The sequence below is a fragment of the Phycodurus eques genome, chromosome 22 (assembly GCF_024500275.1).
Source record: "Phycodurus eques isolate BA_2022a chromosome 22, UOR_Pequ_1.1, whole genome shotgun sequence".
NCBI lineage: Eukaryota > Metazoa > Chordata > Actinopteri > Syngnathiformes > Syngnathidae > Phycodurus > Phycodurus eques.
In genome coordinates, this window is record NC_084546.1 from 7,295,872 (window position 1) to 7,315,974 (window position 20,103).

General features: G+C 44.8%; 1 protein-coding gene across 2 annotated transcripts in view; it reads left to right on the top strand.

The window, feature by feature from the left end:
• The first annotated feature begins 62 nt into the window (after positions 1 to 62).
• Positions 63 to 20,103, top strand: part of LOC133397222 (chemokine-like protein TAFA-2) — a 37,593-nt gene continuing 17,552 nt past the window's right edge. For both annotated transcript variants that reach the window (XM_061667847.1, XM_061667848.1), the window contains exon 1: positions 63 to 423. The gene's annotated coding sequence lies outside the window, so the exon portion shown is untranslated. The remainder of the gene's footprint in view (positions 424 to 20,103) is intronic.

A 20,103-nucleotide genomic window follows, 5' to 3' on the forward strand; every position in this document is an offset into this window, starting at 1 on the left:
GCTGCGCTGCAGTCCGATTACGCGGTGCTCCAGAGTGGTGATAAAAGTTGGTGCGCACACAGTGGAGCTGTCAGACTGAGCCCAGACGCGGCTCAAGCAACGACCGGATTCCTTCGTGACTCACCGGGAGCGAGGAGACCACACGTGCATCCCAAACCACTCAGGAACTGTTACAAAGACAAGGAGTCCTCCTCCACCTGATTTTGAACCAGTGGGATATTACAGAAGATACCCGAGTCGAATTTGATCTTAAGGGTGGATGAGATGCCGTCAGTGATGCGTTAAAGGACCAATAATCAGTGCTGATAAGAAGCCGTTCCTAGCTTTTACGCACGTCTCCAGATTTGAAATCCTGGATGTTAGCAGCCCACCTTATGGTTTAAAGGGGTGTTCATGCGTGGGAAGGGAGTGGGACACTTCCAGGTAAGAGCCATTGACTTTTCCTCTGCCTCGTGCACTTTGCATTGCATGCCTGTGCGCGCGCGACACCTCTTATCTAAATCAATACTGAAACAATTCACACCAAAATGAGCGTTTGACTGCCTAGTCACAGAGAGAACAGTCAATTATTCTGCAATTTATTAGTGGGAATTGACTTCCCCCCCCTCTCCCACAACAAACAGATTATTTATTTATGGCAAACCTCACGCTTAACTTGCTCACAATGCAAACTTCTTAGATATAGTTATACAAATGCAGCAGGTCTCCTGGGCAAATTTCACACTCAATAAAAATGTAGATTCATTCTACAACACTGCGGAGTTCAATCAAATTCCTGTTGAGTATTTTGCAGGCGTGTCGGTATGTTGGCTGGTGTAGATGCATTTGAATTGAGATTGAACGATTTCACCTCCAGTCCAGTGTTCGCTCGCCTGTAGCAAATATGAGTCCTCTGATGATGAAACGCAGTGGCTGCTGCAGCTGCTATACAGCACTTGCTGCCACACATATAATGGCCATGATAAATAACAGGAGGGAGCAAATGAAAAGAGAGGAAGAGCGAGAGAGACACCGGGTGGGAATAGGGACAGTATGTATCCAGGCAACTATAAAGTCATATTAGTGAAGGTGCTTTAAAGCCTTGCATGCAATCCAATCTCCCACATTTATGCTCTTGGCTATTAGACAAGCTGCTTTGAATGACAAGCGCATGGAAACACGTGTAATATTCATTCGCATCTGCCCATTTGATTGGTATAACCGTAAACAATATGCTCACCTTCGCATTCAGTTCCATTAGTTAAAAGCTAATGAAGACTCATATCTATTAAAAAAAACAACCTATGAACAAAAGTAATGCATTTTCTTTTATTATTATTTTTCAATATATAATGTGATTATTATTGTGGCCTCCATCCATTCATTTTCTTTAACACTTTTTCTCGTTAGGGTCATGGGTGAGCTGAAGCCTATCCTGATCGCTAGCTAATTGCGGGAAAACCCAGAAATTGTTTTGTTTTGTTTTTTGTTTTTCATTTGAATGTCATTGAATTTGTCAGGGCGGCACGGTGGCCGACTGGTTAGAGCGTCAGCCTCACAGTTCTGAGGCGCGGGGTTCAATCCCCGTCCCCGCCTGTGTGGAGTGTGCATGTTCTTCCCCGTGCCTGCGTGGGTTTTCTCCGGGCACTCCGGTTTCCTCCCACATCCCAAAAACATGCATTAATTGGAGACTCTAAATTGCCCGTAGGCATGACTGTGAGTGCGAATGGTTGTTTGTTTGTATGTGCCCTGCGATTGGCTGGCAACCAGTTCAGGGCGTACCCCGCCTCCTGCCCGATGACAGCTGGGATAGGCTCCGGCACTCCCGCGACCCTGGTGAGGAGAAGCGGCTCAGAAAATGGATGAATGGATGAATTTGTAAGGCAGACAAAACAAATGTCATCACACCCTATCGGAAGAGCGCCATGTTGAGGTGTCAACTACTGTGACCGATGGGGGAGATCATCAGGTATGCAGCACAAAACTACCCAATTGAACTTATTTACTCCCAAAAATATGATTTCGTATGGCCACCTGTTGCCATTCATACGACAGACAAAGCCATAGCAGGCACACACTGAGTAAGTAAATGTGTTTCAATTGAGATGATCAATATTTCAGCATACCGTACTTTTTGTGACATTCTTCATTCTTTAGCGCTGGGCCGTGAGATTTTTATCAGGTAAAATATGTACTTTGGCTCAATATAGGTTGGGCAATATTTGGGCAACATTGCGGTAGACTAATAAAAATTCATGAATCTAGACCCCTTAGTTCCTCCTGAATGTGTTGGACAATTCCAAACTTGCAAATCTGTGGCCAGGTGTCCCAAAATTTTGTGTGTACTATTGCCAGAGCACAACTGGCATTCCTGGCAAGTATCAATTAGCCGGAAACGTGGAATTAGTCACAGCTCCTTCACTGTGAATGATGAGGGTTTGAACGCCGCGGGCTCAATGCCTCGGGTCACGCTGGTCCTCCTCCAGCTGGACGACACCGGCCAATGTCACCTCATTTTTCTGGCACGCCTTGCGAACTGGTCGCCATCGATACCAACGACGACGACGCTTCATGGTCACCCACTCCGAGCCAACTGGGCTGAAAAACGCAGTCTGTGAACAGCTGTGGCGAGCAACAGTCTTTAGAATTTGTCCACTCTGACCTCTAAGGGCCCAAAAGAGTGCTGCCCACTAAATGTTCGACACTTTTTTGGACCAGTCTCTGCGAGCAATAGAGATGGTCATGTGTGGAAAATCCTATTAGATCATCCGTTTCTAGAATACTGGCAACCAGTGCTGCTTTCAAAGTCAATTCAATCATCTTTCTCATTTTACGCTCGGTTTGCAACAGTGTCTACAAGATCAGTCTAAACTACTAATTTACATTCATAGTCCCTTGGCAGCAGACACTAAAATATACATAAACAATCCAACATTTCATCTAAGATGAAATGTGCTGTAACAATGTGAATGCCAGCTGAAAAATGTGCCAAACACAAGGAGTTGGTTGATTAGATATTGTGGTCCCTTGTGTGACCAGACTTATGAGTTTCAAAAAAAGAAAACGAAGAAAAAAAAAGAGCCATCGTTCAGTTCGTTTTTGTTGTTGTTGTTGCTTAATTTGCAAGCCAAAAAAAATCCAAGTTTCCTGTCAAACTAAACATAAAACAAAGGTACTTACACATTGCATAATTAAAACCACATAGCGTTACCCTAGGAAAGTCTGTTTATCTTCATGCTAACAAACAACGTGAAACGCCACAGACGGGCTAACGGATAGCAACGGATATTTGAACAAATGGTGGAGCAACGCCTGGAGACAAATGATACAACAATACTTACGGTCTGGTGTGTGGCCAAGGCGCACACACCAGAAGAAGCAGCACAATGGCCATTGAATTGAAGCAAAATGTGGCAAAAACATTTCATTCTTTACATCTTATTTAATTATGTCACTACTGTAAAGTACAATTCTACAGTACTATTTTATTATAAAACATGTTAAAAAACACCACTGTATTTAACAGCACCCAATCATATTGCTTAATGAATAAAATAAATACTTCTTCAGTTTTAAATTAGGAGTGCAGTGCATCATTAAGCCAACAATTGCTACATTGTTTTAACTCATGTCTTCTGCACATTATTTGGAACCTGTACATTAAAAGATGTCGTAAATGTCTATATTTATTTTGCCGCGACACACACCTTCGGAGTCAGTTCAGCCACAAGAACAAGAGTAGAATTTGGAGGTCTGATTAGCGCCCGCTGTGCGTGTGTTTGATGTAAGGCCTTCGTCGCCCCCACCAATCCACGCTCTTCCACATTCCGTTTGATCTGGAGCGCGCCGCCATCTCCCTCCGTTTCATTCCAAGTAAAAGCTAATTCAGCAGCAGCTAAATAAACTGCAGCTTGGGAGGAATAGTCAAATGAGCACCGAGTCTATCCCACGCGCAGTCGGACCTTGCATGTGACAAATGAAATGACTTTCGAACAATAGGTCAGCGTGCTGGGAGCGGGTAAACAGGATATTGATCCCAGATAGTTTTGGTACGGGAAGGCTTTGCCCAAACTCCCACAGCCAGTGAAATCAAATCGAAAGAGGGGAGCTGTCCAGTGAACTGCTTGCAGTTCTCCTCTGTGACTACTCAACTGAAAACACCTCGTGTGTAAGATATGTGAAGAGTGAGGGAAGCTGGAAGCGGAGCAGTCTTCCACCTCCTTATCTCACTTTGCATCAAAATGGATCACTTTCAGCGACAGGAGGGACGTTTGCAAAAGTAGCGGAGGATTATGGGATGGTAACAGCACAGAAAAGTATGTTTCAACAACACGGTCTCATCGACAGTATACAGAGTTTTAATTTTTTCATTATATGCCGCGTCGACATTTATTGCCTTTTACCTTTATTGTTTTGAATAGTGTTTTCTGTAAAAAAAATAAATAAACAATGTGTGAAAATTATATATTCCATATGGACCCTTTTTATCAAAAACTGAACTTGCTGACAACACGATCTGAATTTAATGATTACCTTGAACAGGTTCAACCTTTATATTTTATGGAGCACTTAACGAAAGGCTTTTTGACCCTATAAGGCCACCATACTCAAGTTCCAAAAGTGGAGTTACTTTTATGCTGTGGCTCGATAATACCGTGCCAAATTGATTTGTTTGACTATCCAGCTGCGCTCAGTTTGGATTGACTCTGTCAGAGAAGGATTAAGGTGTGCTAGTGTGGCGGTTATTGCTATGGTGTGCTGCATTTATCCAGGTAAGGCAAATTCTTATTTGCAATGCCTCAAATGCAAATACACAGACAACAAACTGTACAGTGTGAGATTGGGAAGGAAGAGCTTAAAACACTCACTGGGACAGAGAGTGAGGGTGGTGGTATGCATGGTGAACAGAGAGCGAAAATAAGGTGGGGGTCTCACAAATGAGTGTTTTATCGATAGAAACGGACCAGTGAAGAAAGGTGGAGTCAGTCACAGCGTACACGTCACGACGAAGTATGTCAGTGGCTTCAGATGAAGTTGGTAACTTGGTACCAAACACGGAGGAGAAGAGAGCCGTAGGTAATTAAGCAAAGCGTGTCAGGTCATAATGGCGATGCTGTCATCTCGTAGTTCAACAGCTGATGAATGAGCCCGCAGCGACGTTGTGTTCCATCAACACTGTATGAAATACTGTATGAAATCGGATCATCGTGAGCAGCTATGATTCCGTAACAGTCGCAAAATCCTGTGAGAGCGTGTTTGGATTCTTTATAACTCGTCTTCAGAATATGATGGGATGCGTGACACCTGTTTGTCTCCACCCAGCTGGAAACCCACTTTGATGCACAGATGTGAGCACCCCTACAAAGAACCGCTCGCTCATTAGAAGTGAATGATGAATATTTGGTTTATTCTTCAGAGTCTAAATGAAGTATCTTTCGAGACCCCGGCTTGACAATCTTAATGTATGACGCTGTTTAAATATTAATTTTAACTGTGTTTGTGATGTGGGAAACATACAACTTGTGTATGTTTCCCCCTCCGCCTGAATTTTGCTACCCCCTGCACACGTGATTGCGCCTCGCTGGGTGCGCTCAGCCCCCCGCCCCCCCGGGGCCATCGGGGCGAGGGCGGGCGGTCGGTAACCTAAAGACCCCCCCCCCCGCAGGCCATCGGGGCGAGGGCGGTCGGTCGGTAACCTAAAGACTTGACGCAGGCCGCCTGTGGCTTTCAGTCTGACCACGCTCCCCCACTTATCTGGAAAATAAGCCATTTTAATTGCTTACACACAGAGCCCTATCAGGCCATGTAGTGAGCACAGAGATAAGGGTTACACCGAATCGGGCATTAGTAACAGGATGAGAGGACCGCAGAAAAACAGAGCTGCGGGGTCCCCGGAGGAGCAGGAGTCAGGAAATAGCCATAGCCATCATATTAATTTCCAACCCGAGCTGCGATCTAGTTTACCGTCAAGGCACGGCAGACTGCTGTCGTCCCCCTAAATTCAGTTACTTTTAATGACGTCTGTAGAAGGTGATGAGCAAACTGCAAGCGGAGAAACTGTAAAATGATGCAGGTTGTTGGGCTGAAAATAACCCTGACGATCGTCAAAGAGAAGAATGTGCTCGCTATTAATCTTGAATCCTAATTAATCCCGCCATGGGGAGCGTGCCATGCTGACACTGAGGCAGAAATAATACCGCAAGGACACACAACATCTTTTTACCCCAGATGACAAAAGATGAGTCATTGTGTCATAGGAACGCAAGTGTAAAGTCATTTGTTGAGCATTTAGCAGGAGTCCACAAAAACCTGTGAATGATGCGAATGATGAAGGATTATTTCATTTCATTTCAAGGGATTTGCAGATATGGGTGTATCTGTAAAGATGCACAATTCAGCGCAGATCCAACTTAGTTTTGTCCAGCCTCGGCCACGTAAAAGCCGCACGTTGGCATTTTAACATTACTTTAAGTCAACACACAATATTGCCACCGACTGCTTGCAAAGGTTTTGGGGACGGCTGGAGTATCTCACTGTGTATTGTTTCGACCCGAGTGCCCCGCATGAAGAGCTAGTGAGCACAGTGGCTGAGTAAATGTCAGCTCCACTCGGCTTCTAATGAGACCAGAGACTAAGAAGAGCGCTGACACCATCATAGGCTCGGTGGCGAGAGGCTCATTTACATTCTGCCAGCCGACAGCCGGAGTTATGAAGGGCAGAGAGAGATGGGAGGGAACAGGGCTGGGAAAACACATTTGCTTTTGGCCTGCGGACGTTTTGTGTTTGGTTTTGTCAGACCCTCAGTGGTCAGAGCGGTGGCTTTGCGTATGGTTAAAGGGGCGCACATTGATATTCTTATATCGGCACCCAAAAACAAAATAAAAATGTTGACCTTGATGGCTGTCATATTAGTGCCTTCAAAATGACCTAATTACCTAAGACATGCTAACTACTTTGGTACAGTGGGGAGAACAAGTCTACACACCCCATGTTCAAATGCCAGGTTCTTGTGATCTACAAAAATGAGACCAAGGCAAATCGTTTCAAAACTTTTTCCACTATTAAGGTCGAGTGTAACCCATGCAAACAAAGTAATCATTTCGAGAGCGGAAGTAAAAAATGCACATGATATCTGGGATGTGGCTGTGTTCAGAATTGACTGATCACGCTCAAACTGATGTTTTTCAGATGTTCTGGTAGGCTTTTTTTGTGCTTTCTAGCAGAAAAACACACTGACTATTTCGAACTGTTCATCATTCCATCCACATGGTCTAGGGCTGAAGAAAAACAGCCCCAAAGCACCGTGCTTTACTGTAGGTATGGGAATCTTTTGTGTTTACGCCAAACAACCCTTTTGGAATTGTGGCCGAAAAGTTCAACCTTGGTTTCATCGAACCAAAACAGAATCTCCTAAACACGTGAAAATGTGCTTTTGGGCTGTTCTTCAGCTGAAACTGGGGCCTTAGTCAAGAAGGAAAAAATGATGAACAGATCCAAACTCCAGTCAGTGTCAGCAAAAGAACGACAGGCTTCTGCTATGTATTTTATTTTTAAGTGCACATTTGTGCATCACTGTGTCAAAAATGTAATAAAATGGCAAACAGGAATGTCGTAATTGGTATTTGTACAGGTTGAGACATGCCGAGCAGGTTGAGCAGAGACATGCCGGTGCATTATCCATCCATCCATTTTCTGAGCCGCTTCTCCTCACAAGGGTCGCGGGCGTGCCGGAGCCTATCCCAGCTGTCATCGGGCAGGAGGCGGGCGGGGTACACCCTGAACTGGTTGCCAGCCAATCGCAGGGCACATACAAACAAACAACCATTCGCACTCACATTCACACCTACGGGCAATTTAGAGTCTCCAATCAATGCATGTTTTTGGGATGTGGGAGGAAACCGGAGTGCTCGGAGAAAACCCACGCAGGCACGGGGAGAACGTGCAAACTCCACACAGGCGGGGCCGGGGATTGAACCCCGCTCCTCAGAACTGTGAGGCTGACGCTCTAACCAGTCGTCCACCGTGCCGCCCCGGTGCATTATTAAAAAAATAAAAATAAATAAATAAATAAATTAAAAAAAGAAATTTGTAAACCATTTATTTTTAAGGCCTACCGCACACCAAGCAACAATAAATGAGAGCGTGGATATTTTGAGAGGCTGCTGCGAATGATCCATCGCCCAATTCACAGACTGCACTAATGCATTTCAGCGACAGACATGCTCCGCTTTGCTTTTTAGCCACATGTATTTATTAAATTATAGTTAATTATTATTGTAAAACAATATATATATATATATATATATATATATATATATATATATACACACACACACACACACTATACTTACTGTACTGGTATGGGTTGGCGGCGCGCACCTCGTGTTCGCGAAGAACCAAGAATCATATTTATATATTATTTGTTGAAGGCTCGTATGCATTTTTGATTGGCTGTTACATCTGCAATTTTGCGACGCCATTCACCGGCGATTTCAAATTTTATATCGCAGCAAAACCAGACGACATTAGGACTCTGCATCTTTTTGCACAATTGTTTTTTTTAATTGTTCTGTTAACTGTTGTACTAGAGCGGCTCCAACTACCGGAGACAAATTCCTTGTGTGTTTTGGACATACTTGGCAAATCAAGATGATTCTGATTCTGATTAAAACGAGTGGCTGAACCTCGCACACAGCTTGGACGGTTTCACCCGCGTCGCTCTGTGTGCGGCGGGCCCAAGTGTAATGTTGCAAGATGAGTTTGAAATGTTTTGGGATCATAATTTGATGTACGTTTAGCGTTGAAACTGTATAGGTATGATGGAAACATTGCGGGGCATCTAGTTTATCTGCAACAAAAGCAATCAATTCCTGGATAAAAAGCAATGCTTCAGGAAAATTTGTCCTGAATGGATGTGACTGTAGGGATGGGCCATGCCACCTTCCACTACTTCCGTCGCGCTTCAGCAGGAGAGTTCTTGTTTGATCGCCGTGGCGAGCCGAAAATTTTATTTTCACTCTCTGTCAAGGACACTTGGAAAATCACGTTCTCCAATAGTCAACTTGAACGAGTCGAAGGCCGGGCAACCAATTACGCTGCAAGCTCGAGGTGCAGGCAGCTAATTATAAAAACCTGGAGTGAAGAAACACTCGTGTTGGGCAGACCATCCTCCATGTCATTCATCCGTGTGACTGTTTACACCACTATTTTAAAGACATTGCTGAATGTGCGCCTTGGTTGAGTTTCTAAAATTGCCAGACTATTAGCGAAGGCAACGTGTTGCTAATTCTACCTTTATGTAGGACTCCATAGCTATCAAACAGTTGCACTGTGTGAAAATGAAAGGGCACATTTATTGAGCCTTATTAGGGAACACTCGGCGCATTATGTGCAAACATTTCTTTCCGTGAGATAACCATGAAACGGTAAAACTTCACAAGTCTCCTAAAAGTGCTCATTGTGCAGTAATAAGGCACCATTTTGGAATGCAATCAGTTGTGGGCAAGCGGCCGTAACAGTTTGCATATCGTATTGTGCTAATTGCGCTGTTCAACTCTCAGACATTTAGGGGGCCGAAATGGACAGAATGAAGTGTACTTTAAACTTTGTGACTAATCAACCTGAAAGTTGAACTTCCTTGAGCTTTAAACTTTTGTCAGAAAATTGGCCAGAAAGTTAAGAAGTACATGAACTTTATGCTGACATTTTAAAGTGGTTGGAGAAGGATTCCTGTTGAAACCTGCTCGTTAGGTCGCAGCGGTTAGAAAGTAGCGTTAGGTTAGGTGGCATATTAAAATGTCGACTACTGTTTAGTAGGGGTGGGAATCGCAGAGTAACAAGGATAGTATCAATACAGCAGCTGTGAGATAAACGATATATATTGGAAGAAGACCAGCTGCAATCACCACAACCTCTATATAAGCGAATAAGACTCTGCTTCGTGGAAATATACTTTTAAATTATGTTAATTCCCCAAGTTTGTCAGTACTTGATTTATTAAAATGATGAGAGATCATCAGGTGTGCTGATGGAAATGGTTACATTTCACTTAATTTGTCCGATGATTGTTATTTATTGACTATAAATAGTACATCTTTATTCATATATCTATGCTCTTCCACTAGATTGGTACATAATTAAGACTGCTGTGGCTTACTGAGCAATTGTGACCGGGTCCTTCATGAGTATCCGTACGTCTGCATATTAGAATGCCCCCAGAAGGAGCAGCACAATGTCCATTGAATTGAAACCAAAAATGTGGCAAAAACGGTTTCATTCTTTACATTGTGTTTAATTATGTCATTACTATATGTTTTCCTAAAGTCCAATTGTATAGCGTGCTTTTCTTTTTTTTAATGAAATAACATGTTTTTTTTTGGGAGGGGAGGGGGGGCGGGGAGGCTGGAACGGACTAATGGCATTTCGATTCATTTCAATGTGGAAAGACAATTTGAGATACGAAGGTTTTCAGTTACGAACGTGGTCATAGAATTAATTTACCTTGGATGCCAAGGCACCACTGTACTTTTTGTGGAATTTTTTTCAAATGTAAACTATGTGCTTTGGCTCAATAAAGACAAGAAAACATTGTATTAAAACAAAGTAATTACAAGTGGCTCTTGCTATGACTGTCAAAATGAGCTTTGTCGAAGAAGTAAGACCTCATATCGCCGCTCAGTAACTATTAGGCTCAGGCTGGAGTTTTCAAGGACAGACATTTCACACCTGTTGATGTATTGTTGGCTTATGGAACCTGATCCTGTTATCTACTTTGTGCAATGAGGCAGCAAAACCCTGCACACACTGGCTTGTACACACTTCCATCCATTTTTACTCTAAAGCGAACCAAGCAAGGTCTAAAGGGTCACAGGGAAATGGAGCCTATCGCTGCTTTCAGTGGGTGGGGGGGGGGGAGAGAGAGAGAGAGAGAGAGAGAGGCCTTTTCTGGCTGGCAGTTTTTAAAACCCTGGACCAGTCTTGCTTCAAGCTGTAGTGCTACCCACTTCAACACCGTGCCACCTATTATGCTATTTGTGTAACCTCATATTTACGACAATGATTTAACAGCCCGCTAAACCTCGGGGGGTGGGGGGGGATACAGGACCTTTAATGCCAACATTTCAAGGGACAGTGCGGTTGGAGTTTTAGCAAATCCGAGGAGTCATGTTTGCTGTGGAGCTTTTTAAAGGGGGAATTCTGAGTGATAGTAATGAGGTCCAGCAGACAGAAGCGCGGCGGTCGGCGTCGGCGTGTCACCCAATTATCCGCCGGCACCTGTCGAAATCGGCCGCGGCTCCGCGTAGTGACGGCGCGCGTGCGGTCTCACCCCACCCCCGGCTCTTAACGCTCCGTCCTCTGCTTTACTACGATGAGGGGGTGTCACTCGGGCACCATATCTCTTCTTCCTGTACCCATGCGTGTATATTTTAGGTAAAGACATCCTTCAGAAACAAAATGCCATTTATTAAAAAAACTAAAATAAAATTACACTGCCCAAAGGCTACTCACTTTCCTTTCATGTTTATTATCGAGGCCGTTCAACTGCACTGCATTATCCCGAGAGCCATTTTTCATTACTGTCGCCACCCCATTTGAGGTTTGAGTAATAGTCCAGTATAAAACAGTCCAATACAAAGCCGCACTCCATTTTATGACCTCAGTCAGAAACCCGGCGCGCTGATTAACACTGAAAGGCCGCGCTGTGTTGAACGAGAAGTTGCAATTGCATCCCGGCATTCGGTTTAAAAAGTGTTGAAGGCCTATTTTGAACTGACATCTGAAAGGACAAAATTAGACAGACATCCACCAAGGCCAAGATGCCAATTTTCTCATCGAACATGTCATCGCATAATTCAAACTATTATGACAGAGTACAGAGTATACAGTATGCAACCTGTTGCCATCATGCATAGACATTTTATGAGCAAGACAACATTTACGTGAAAATGTTCTCTCTCTCTCTCAGAAATTGACTGTTCCATTGCAGAAGGTCAGATCGTTGCACACAAGTATACATAGTGAATCCCCAGAAAATGAAAAAGGATGAAAGTTCTATCCCACCAACAAAATTGCATCAGTCTTCATCGGATACGGGGAAATAGACTCGACAATTATATTGGTTAACTATACATTCATGAATACCTAATGTTCATATTCAAACTGATAGCCATCCTAAATATATCCACATACAGTCCATAGCCAAATTGATATGTGATGTAATAAGCAATGTTAAAGGTAATAAAGTGTCTTTCTTCGGCTCGGCAATGCAATAACATCGGAGCAGGTAATCAATTCTCAGACAGCGTAACATCACAATATTACGAGGTGCTATTAAATCTGCATATTGCGAAGAGGCAAAAAGTAATAATGAGGCGATCCGTTAATTCGGGCCAATAAAGGTAAACACTGCGCCGTTTTAAATAAGCTATGACATCCGATAGAGCATTTGAATTCATCATTTTCAATAAAAGGTTTGTCTTCATGTGTGAACACAATGAGATGAACCTAAATAATGTTGAACGGAATTGGGACGGGTTATGAAAACGTCCTCACACCCTCCCCATGCATCATTTTTAGCAGCCGTGATATTATCCATTTAATTGGCATTTATGCTGCTGCTAATCTCAGCCTGAATCCCACCCTGAATCATCTGCAGCGGGAGTCTCCAAACGAGGAAGCATGCAGTATTTTCGCATTTATTCTCATATATTACATTTCCTCGACAAAAGAAGGACCGCGGCCAATGTGTTGTTATCCACGCGCAATCTGCTTCAGCCATCTTAGCCAGGCCTGTGGATCCATTAGCCCCGTCTCATTTGCGAGGAGCACTGCCAGCCCATTAGTTCTGATATGCTCTGCTAGATTTCCATGTCCTTCCATTTCAGCAACTTTGGCAAGAAAATGGGAAAAGTTGGGGATTAATTCAAACTAATCCCTCATTTTTCTATTGGTTTTAATTACTTGTTCTGGCCTCTGACACCCTGAATGGTCAGCAGCAATAGGTTGACTTTGGATAGCAACCATGCGGGCAAATAAAAAAGGCTCGAAGACAGTCAAACCTGTCTTTCTGGCTGAAGGGGGACCAACAACACTTTGGATTTCCTCTCTCTCTCTCTCCAAACAAACATACACTTGCTTTGATTTCTTGCTATTCATCTGAATGTGTTTGTCTCCTGACTGACTCTGGCACTCATATTGCCTCTTATCCCCTTTTGGTGGATTTTCCCTCCCACTGCTCATTATAAACAGACCACCACCTTCACGCCGTGATTGGTCCCAGTCCGATCCCGCCTCACACATCGAGGGGGCCGCAGTTCCTGTTGCGTACCTTCAGCTCAATTCTGTTTTTCTTTGCTATTTCCCATCTGCGGCGAGAAGATTGAACGTGACCGTGGAAATATGGGCTCCGAGGAGGTTTGCGAAGACCTTCGCCCTCCTTTCTACTTCAGTCACGTACGCGGAGTACGAATGTGACCGCTGAGGCATAGCAGCCTTTTCATAGTGCTAATGTCCGAAGCGGGCCCGAACGACCTCAATGAAAGCAATCTAATATCACAAATTAGCCTGTCACTTAGCCGGGATTATAACTCCCGTGAGGGCCACTGCTGAAATAACTTGAGCCTTGTTGCTCAGTCATGTAAAACAGAGGAGAGGGATGCAATTGAATATTTAATCAAACAAAACTGAATGTAATTAAATTGATCCCCTCACGTTCCCACTCTGGCCCAGGAAGAAGCCTTGTTGGGGAAAACGCGATGCCAGTGTGATGGGCACGTGCGAGTGGAGATAAGAGGACACCAGGTGCGGATGATTTGCGAGTCGTGTCGGCCGAGTTTGTCAGTCGTGACCGTCGCTCGTGTTGTACAAAGCAGACGCCCAAGGAGATAAATACAACATTTGTACAAGGGCTGGAGATCCGTTACGATCAACCAGCTGCGCCTAATCTAGCCACTGTCTTTAAACACACACAAGCTGAAACGATGTGCGAACTCATTTCCTTCAGTTGTTTTACTGTGGTGGGTTTTACTTGGAACCACATTTAGCCACCTTGCAGTGCCCGCCACTGAGTTAAAGTGGACTTTCACCATTTGCCCACAATGCTCTGTGTTACTTGCTAACGGACGAACTAACGGCTGTTAAGGGGACGATCTCACTAGCCTGGAGACTAGTTTACGACCTGATGGCGACTCGAGTCTCCGCTGGTTGCGGAGATGTCTCTGCGACGTCTCCTGGAGACGAGCCGGGTTGCGGTAAATTCTAACATTTAACAACCTCGCATATCCGAAACCATCACTTTTCAGGAAACCAAAAAAAAAAAAAACATGTTTGTTGAGGCGTTAATATTCCAACACTTTAGATTGGTCAGTAAAATTAACAGACCCTTGTAGGGACTGACCAATAGTATTGTTTTGTGGATAAATAGGAAACAGACCAAATTTGGACATGGGAGGGTTTGACACAGACGCCAGCGATATATAATATCGTATAACTATATTTTGTGAAGCTTGCATGTGGTGTTTAGGTTTAATTTTGTAGTTTCCAGCACTAAATATGATGCCTTATTGACGATACTTGGCTTGGTTTTGAAAGGTGCTGCGTCAACTCAGTCGGGATGTTGAATTGGGTGTGTGGGTGCAAAAGTTTATAAAAGGCTGATTTTTCATTCAAAATGAAGTTGTCCCAGTTATCTGTTGTCTGCAACACACATTTTGGCTTAAATATGATTCAAAATCAATCCCTGCTCCTGACATAGGGCAATCATCTCTGAGAAACTTTAAAGACCAATGAACAGCGCGTCTATCGATCACACGAGTGACATTTCAAGCAACTTTCAGTGAACTTTTCCGTATAGTAGTTTTTCCTTGAAGAGGCACCCCCCCACACAAACACACGCATTGACATTTCAACTTCCTTTCTAACCTCCTTAGTGATTCCTTTAATTACTTCTGCAACTTCGACTCACTGTTCGAAAATGTTCCCAGTGCAAAATTCAAGCACTGAGCACATACATTAACGGACACCTTCAAATCATTGCAAGTTTCAAACATATAACCTGACTTTGCTGCATGGCCTGATGTTTTTCTACTGCTGTGACAGTACAAATTGGCCTCTTTGCTTATTTATTTCTTTTTTTGCGGGAGAAAGACGCTGCTTGTCTCTACAGCTCATATCTTAGATCACCGTGGGTTTTTGCAGTAAGATGAAAATATCCAGACAGAATGTCATTGAGTACAAAGACAACACAGAATTTATGTTGCTGTCTCAGCAGCATTTACGCTCATCTTTTCAGATCTCGTGTTCAGCTCCTATAGTAGTCATATACTGTACATACTGTGCGTGGCATATACTGTACGTCCTTTTCAAATCTACCTGAGCGGGAGACATCAAACTTGGCATTTGGTGATGATAATTGGAGAACAGAGATAGCATAGCTTATGAGCTAATTACAGAACGTCATAATTGCCTGTCAACGTCTCTCCTGTTGTCGCCGTGGCACAGGGAGGTTTCATTGCACACCTTAAAATAGATTTCCCTTGTGCCCCAAAACCTCACGCTTCACCTTTTCTTCTCATCAAAGCACGCGACAGCCGGCGCACTGCACTCCCTACGCGGCCCCTCTTTCCCTCCACTTATTGGCTGCAGTAATCCAATGTGGCAATTCTGGGCGTTCCGATCATACAGACTGAAAGTGCACTCTAAGGCTAAACACATAGAGTTCATCGTGTCGTCATCAAAACAAAATGTAAATGACACTTTATGGTGAATGGAAGGTTCCTATTTGAAGCAGAGTTGCACGTCACTGTGTCCACATCACAGACACAATTAGGCCATAATTTGATGTGAGTTTATTGGTCCCACAGTGTTGGAGTCCACAACCTCAGAAATGACACAACAACAAGTAAAAATAAAGTTACAGCGCTTGCTTGTATGAGTGGAAAAAAAGTCAAACAGAAATGCTTCATTTAAGTACCTTCCAATTAATTTTCCTCGACCTTGTCAAGAATATAAAATCATATGAAACAATGTATTTTTCTTCTACTTATAGATTCAAATCAAATCCGTGTGTCCGGCTGACCAATCCACACCGCACTAAATTTCATTTTCCATAAATCATTTCTATATCATCCATCCATCCAACATAGTGTCCTTCCATTTGTCAGAAGGACAAAGTGACAGCACAAAGTGATTTTTTTTCCTTTTTTTTGTTTTTTCCTTCAATGGAGCTGACAAAACACCGCTCTTCCTTCACCGAAATGTCTGTGAGAAATTGACAACAGTCCATTTCGGTGTTGCAGTTAACTCCTATTGCTCTTCAAAATGTTCCTTTATTTTGTCCACCAAGGTGGTAGGAGAGCCCTGCATTTCAGGTTTATTTTAGACTTTGTAGTACAGTAGTTTAGCCGCATTGTTTTGTTCTTTGTGCCAACAGCTACCTTATTGCCATCCATTGAAACGCAGCCAGTGTATTCTGCAGGAACACCCCCTTCTGTTGCATTTTAAGTAGGAGACAGTTGTGCAAAGATATTAGGATTGAAGGGAACTCAAACGTGGGGACCGTTTGACTGTTGTGGTTTAGACGAGGGCGACCTCTCAGCTAGCGTCTGGCTGTTTCATTACGGAAGGTCGCCTTGGTGGTTAAACTCTCAGAAAGGGCACGCAGCACCGGTGTCAGGTGACAGCTTCTTCGGCCAAATGGGACTGCAATTAATTTTCCTCTCATATGCGACACCGGCGGTGAAGTGGATGGATGGGGGGAGGGGGGGGGGGCACTATTGCCTCAGAGGGAAGGCACAGCCAAGTTATTTTAGCCTAGGGATATCTTTGTGAAAGTCCCCAAACGTGTATGATAGATTAACTTAATCTAAAAGGTCTCTATAGTGTATGTGACCATTTGTTGTGTTTTGTTGTGACTCAGACCATTTACATGAAACGCTACCGTGATATGATGGAGGAACAAGTGAGCTTCAGATACACCGCAGCTCGAGTGAAGACACTCACCGATACACTTTCAGTCATTTGGCCAACAGCCAAACGCATAATACAAAAATGATAACACTCGCAAGGAGCATGAGGAAGACACCCAGATGCGGATTACAACAGGCTAATTTTGGTTAAACATCCTGGAGGAGAAGCATTTGGTGCAAATATACGTTCATAGATTCTTTAGAATGTGATATCGCCAATTATGACCTGGCACACATATTATAATGTTTTCTGTCTCTTCTTGCTGGTCTGTGGTAATAGTGACTATTTTGGCTTGCTCTAAAACTTTCCCATCCTCATTATTATCAGAACTGAAAACCTCTGAACTAGGTACGTAAGTACTAAAAGATCGTCCTTGCAGCCCATCCATTCATTGGTTTGAGATGTGATGCGTCTGAGCACTGATATGAACATTCATCCAAAAATAGTCAGTTCTGCGCAGCAGATCAGAAGTGAAGGCCCGAGGAGTCGAGTGAGCCTCTTTTGAGTCTACTGCGCCCCTCTTGCCGCAGTTGCAGAGCGTCCCTGCGGCCTGATGTGTAATGATTTGATTAGCAAGCCATCAGAACAATGTGCTAAAGCATTGCTCCTTTTATAGACTGGAGGTCATGCTTCAGAAACCGCCATGACAGCTGTCTTGTCGGGTGATCGCAGCGAGCCGACACGGATTTGGCGCCGACGGCCTTCGCAGAGGCGAGCGACAAAGCGGCGGGCCGTTGTCTGCGGTGACGGGGTTGAGCGCTTCCCTCCGCAACTGTCAGATGGGAACATCTGTGTTTTGGCAAATGAGCCATGTTTGTTCTCAGATGGAGCAATCGGCTCTGCGCAGCCGTCCGAGGTGACAGTCTCAGTCACGCTCAGAGTAAAGAGTGAGATAGAAGACGGAAGGGAAAGAGGGGGGATAAATCCCTGTGTCGAATCCGACGGCAGAAAGCAAGAAAGCAAAGTCCAGCTTTTTCGGCTTCTGCACCCGCCCTGCAATCTCGGGGATACTGTGGATTACCGACTTGCCTAGCGCATTTTGAGCGTTTTGATCCCTTCCATTGAGAGGGAAAGCGAAAATTGAATCTTACACTTTTTAAAATGTTTACTGACTCGAGTCTAAAGCACACGGGGTTTACTAGTCAAGCTGATTTGCAAGCGCGATATTTCAAGAAAGCTTGTCATGCTTGGGAGAAAATATCACAAAAAAGAAGAGAGAAGGGAGCCCTACTTGGGTTCATGCTTGTCAAAGACGACACTCGGTCCAGAGGAAGCAAAACTCTTAGCAACTTTAACCTTCGCACGTAGAAAATAAATTTGAATTAGCAGAGGATCATCGTAACGAGCTACATTTACTCCATTACCTTCAGTGCAGTAACTTTTTGGATAAATGGTACTTGTCAGAGTAGTTGTAATGTTTTTTACTCTGCTACTTTTTCCTCGACAGGTATAAATTATTGCTTGTGCGATCCATTTTGGTTTATCAGACAGAATTGTGTCTCATGACTCTGTTTCTCTCTAAAGGCTCTGGATATTGTGGGGCTGTCCTGGTTGACACGCCTCTGCAACATTGCGTGGACATCGGGGACAGTGCCTCTGGATTGGCAGACTGGGGTGGTGGTCCACCTTTTTAAGAAGGGGGACCGGAGGGTGTGTTCCAACTACAGGGGGATCACACTGCTCAGCCTCCCTGGTAAGGTCTATTCAGGGGTGCTGGAGAGGAGGGTCCGTCGGGAAGTCGAATCTCAGATTCAGGAGGAGCAGTGTGGTTTTCGTCCTGGCCGTGGAACAGTGGACCAGCTCTACACCCTCGGCAGGGCCCTCCAGGGTGCATGGGAGTTCGCCCAACCAGTCTACATGTGTTTTGTGGACTTGGAGAAGGCGTTCGACCGTGTCCCTCGGGGAGTCCTGTGTAGGGTGCTTCAGGAGTATGGGGTACCGAATCCCCTGATACGGACTGTTCGGTCCCTGTACGACCGGAGTCAGAGTTTGGTCCGCATATCCGGCAGTAAGTCGGACTCGTTCCCGGTGAGGGTTGGACTCCGCCAAGGCTGCCCTTTGTCGCCGATTCTGTTCATAACTTTTATGGACAGAATTTCTAGGCGCAGCCAAGGCGTAGAGGGGGTCCGTTTTGGTGGCCTCAGTATTGCATCTCTGCTTTTTGCTGATGATGTGGTTCTGTTGGCTTCATCAAGCCGTGAGCTCCAACTCTCACTGGAGCAGTTCCCAGCCGAGTGTGAAGCGGCTGGGATGAGAATCAGCACCTCCAAATCTGAGACCATGGTCCTCAGTCGGAAAAGGGTGGAATGCCCTCTCCAGGTCGGGGATGAGATCCTGCCCCAAGTGGAGGAGTTCAAGTATCTTGGGGTCTTGTTCACGAGTCAGGGAAGAATGGAACGGGAGATCGACAGACGGATCGGTGCGGCGTCTGCAGTGATGCGGACTTTGTATCGGTCCGTTGTGGTAAAGAAGGAGCTAAGCCAAAAGGCGAAGCTCTCAATTTACCGGTCGATCTTCGTTCCTACCCTCACCTATGGTCATGAGCTGTGGGTCGTGACCAAAGAACGAGATCCCGGATACAAGCGGACGAAATGAGTTTCCTCCGCAGGGTGTCCGGGCTCTCCCTTAGAGATAGGGTGAGAAGCTCGGTCATCCGGGAGGATCTCAGAGTAGAGCCGCTGCTCCTCCGCATTGAGAGGAGCCAGATGAGGTGGCTGGGGCATCTGATTCGGATGCCTCCCGGACGCCTCCCCGGTGAGGTGTTCCGGGCACGTCCCACCGGGAGGAGACCCCGGGGACGACCCAGGACACGCTGGAGAGACTACGTCCTTCGGCTGGCCTGGGAACGCCTCGGGATCCCCCCGGAAGAGCTGGATGAAGTGGCTGGGGAGAGGGAAGTCTGGGCGTCCCTGCTAAAGCTACTGCCCCCGCGACCCGACCCGGATAAGCGGTAGAAAATGGATGGATGGATGGAATCTGTTTCACCAAGCCAACGTAACTACTAACGATCTTTGACTCTATTTGACCAATCAAACGGAGCCAGGCGGTCACATGATGGCACAGTCTCTCCACGTGGCCCCGTACAGACAAAGTTTTCAAAGTGACTCATTTACATAAAACATGAGAGAAATCCAATTTTATCTTGCAGATAGGCTCCAG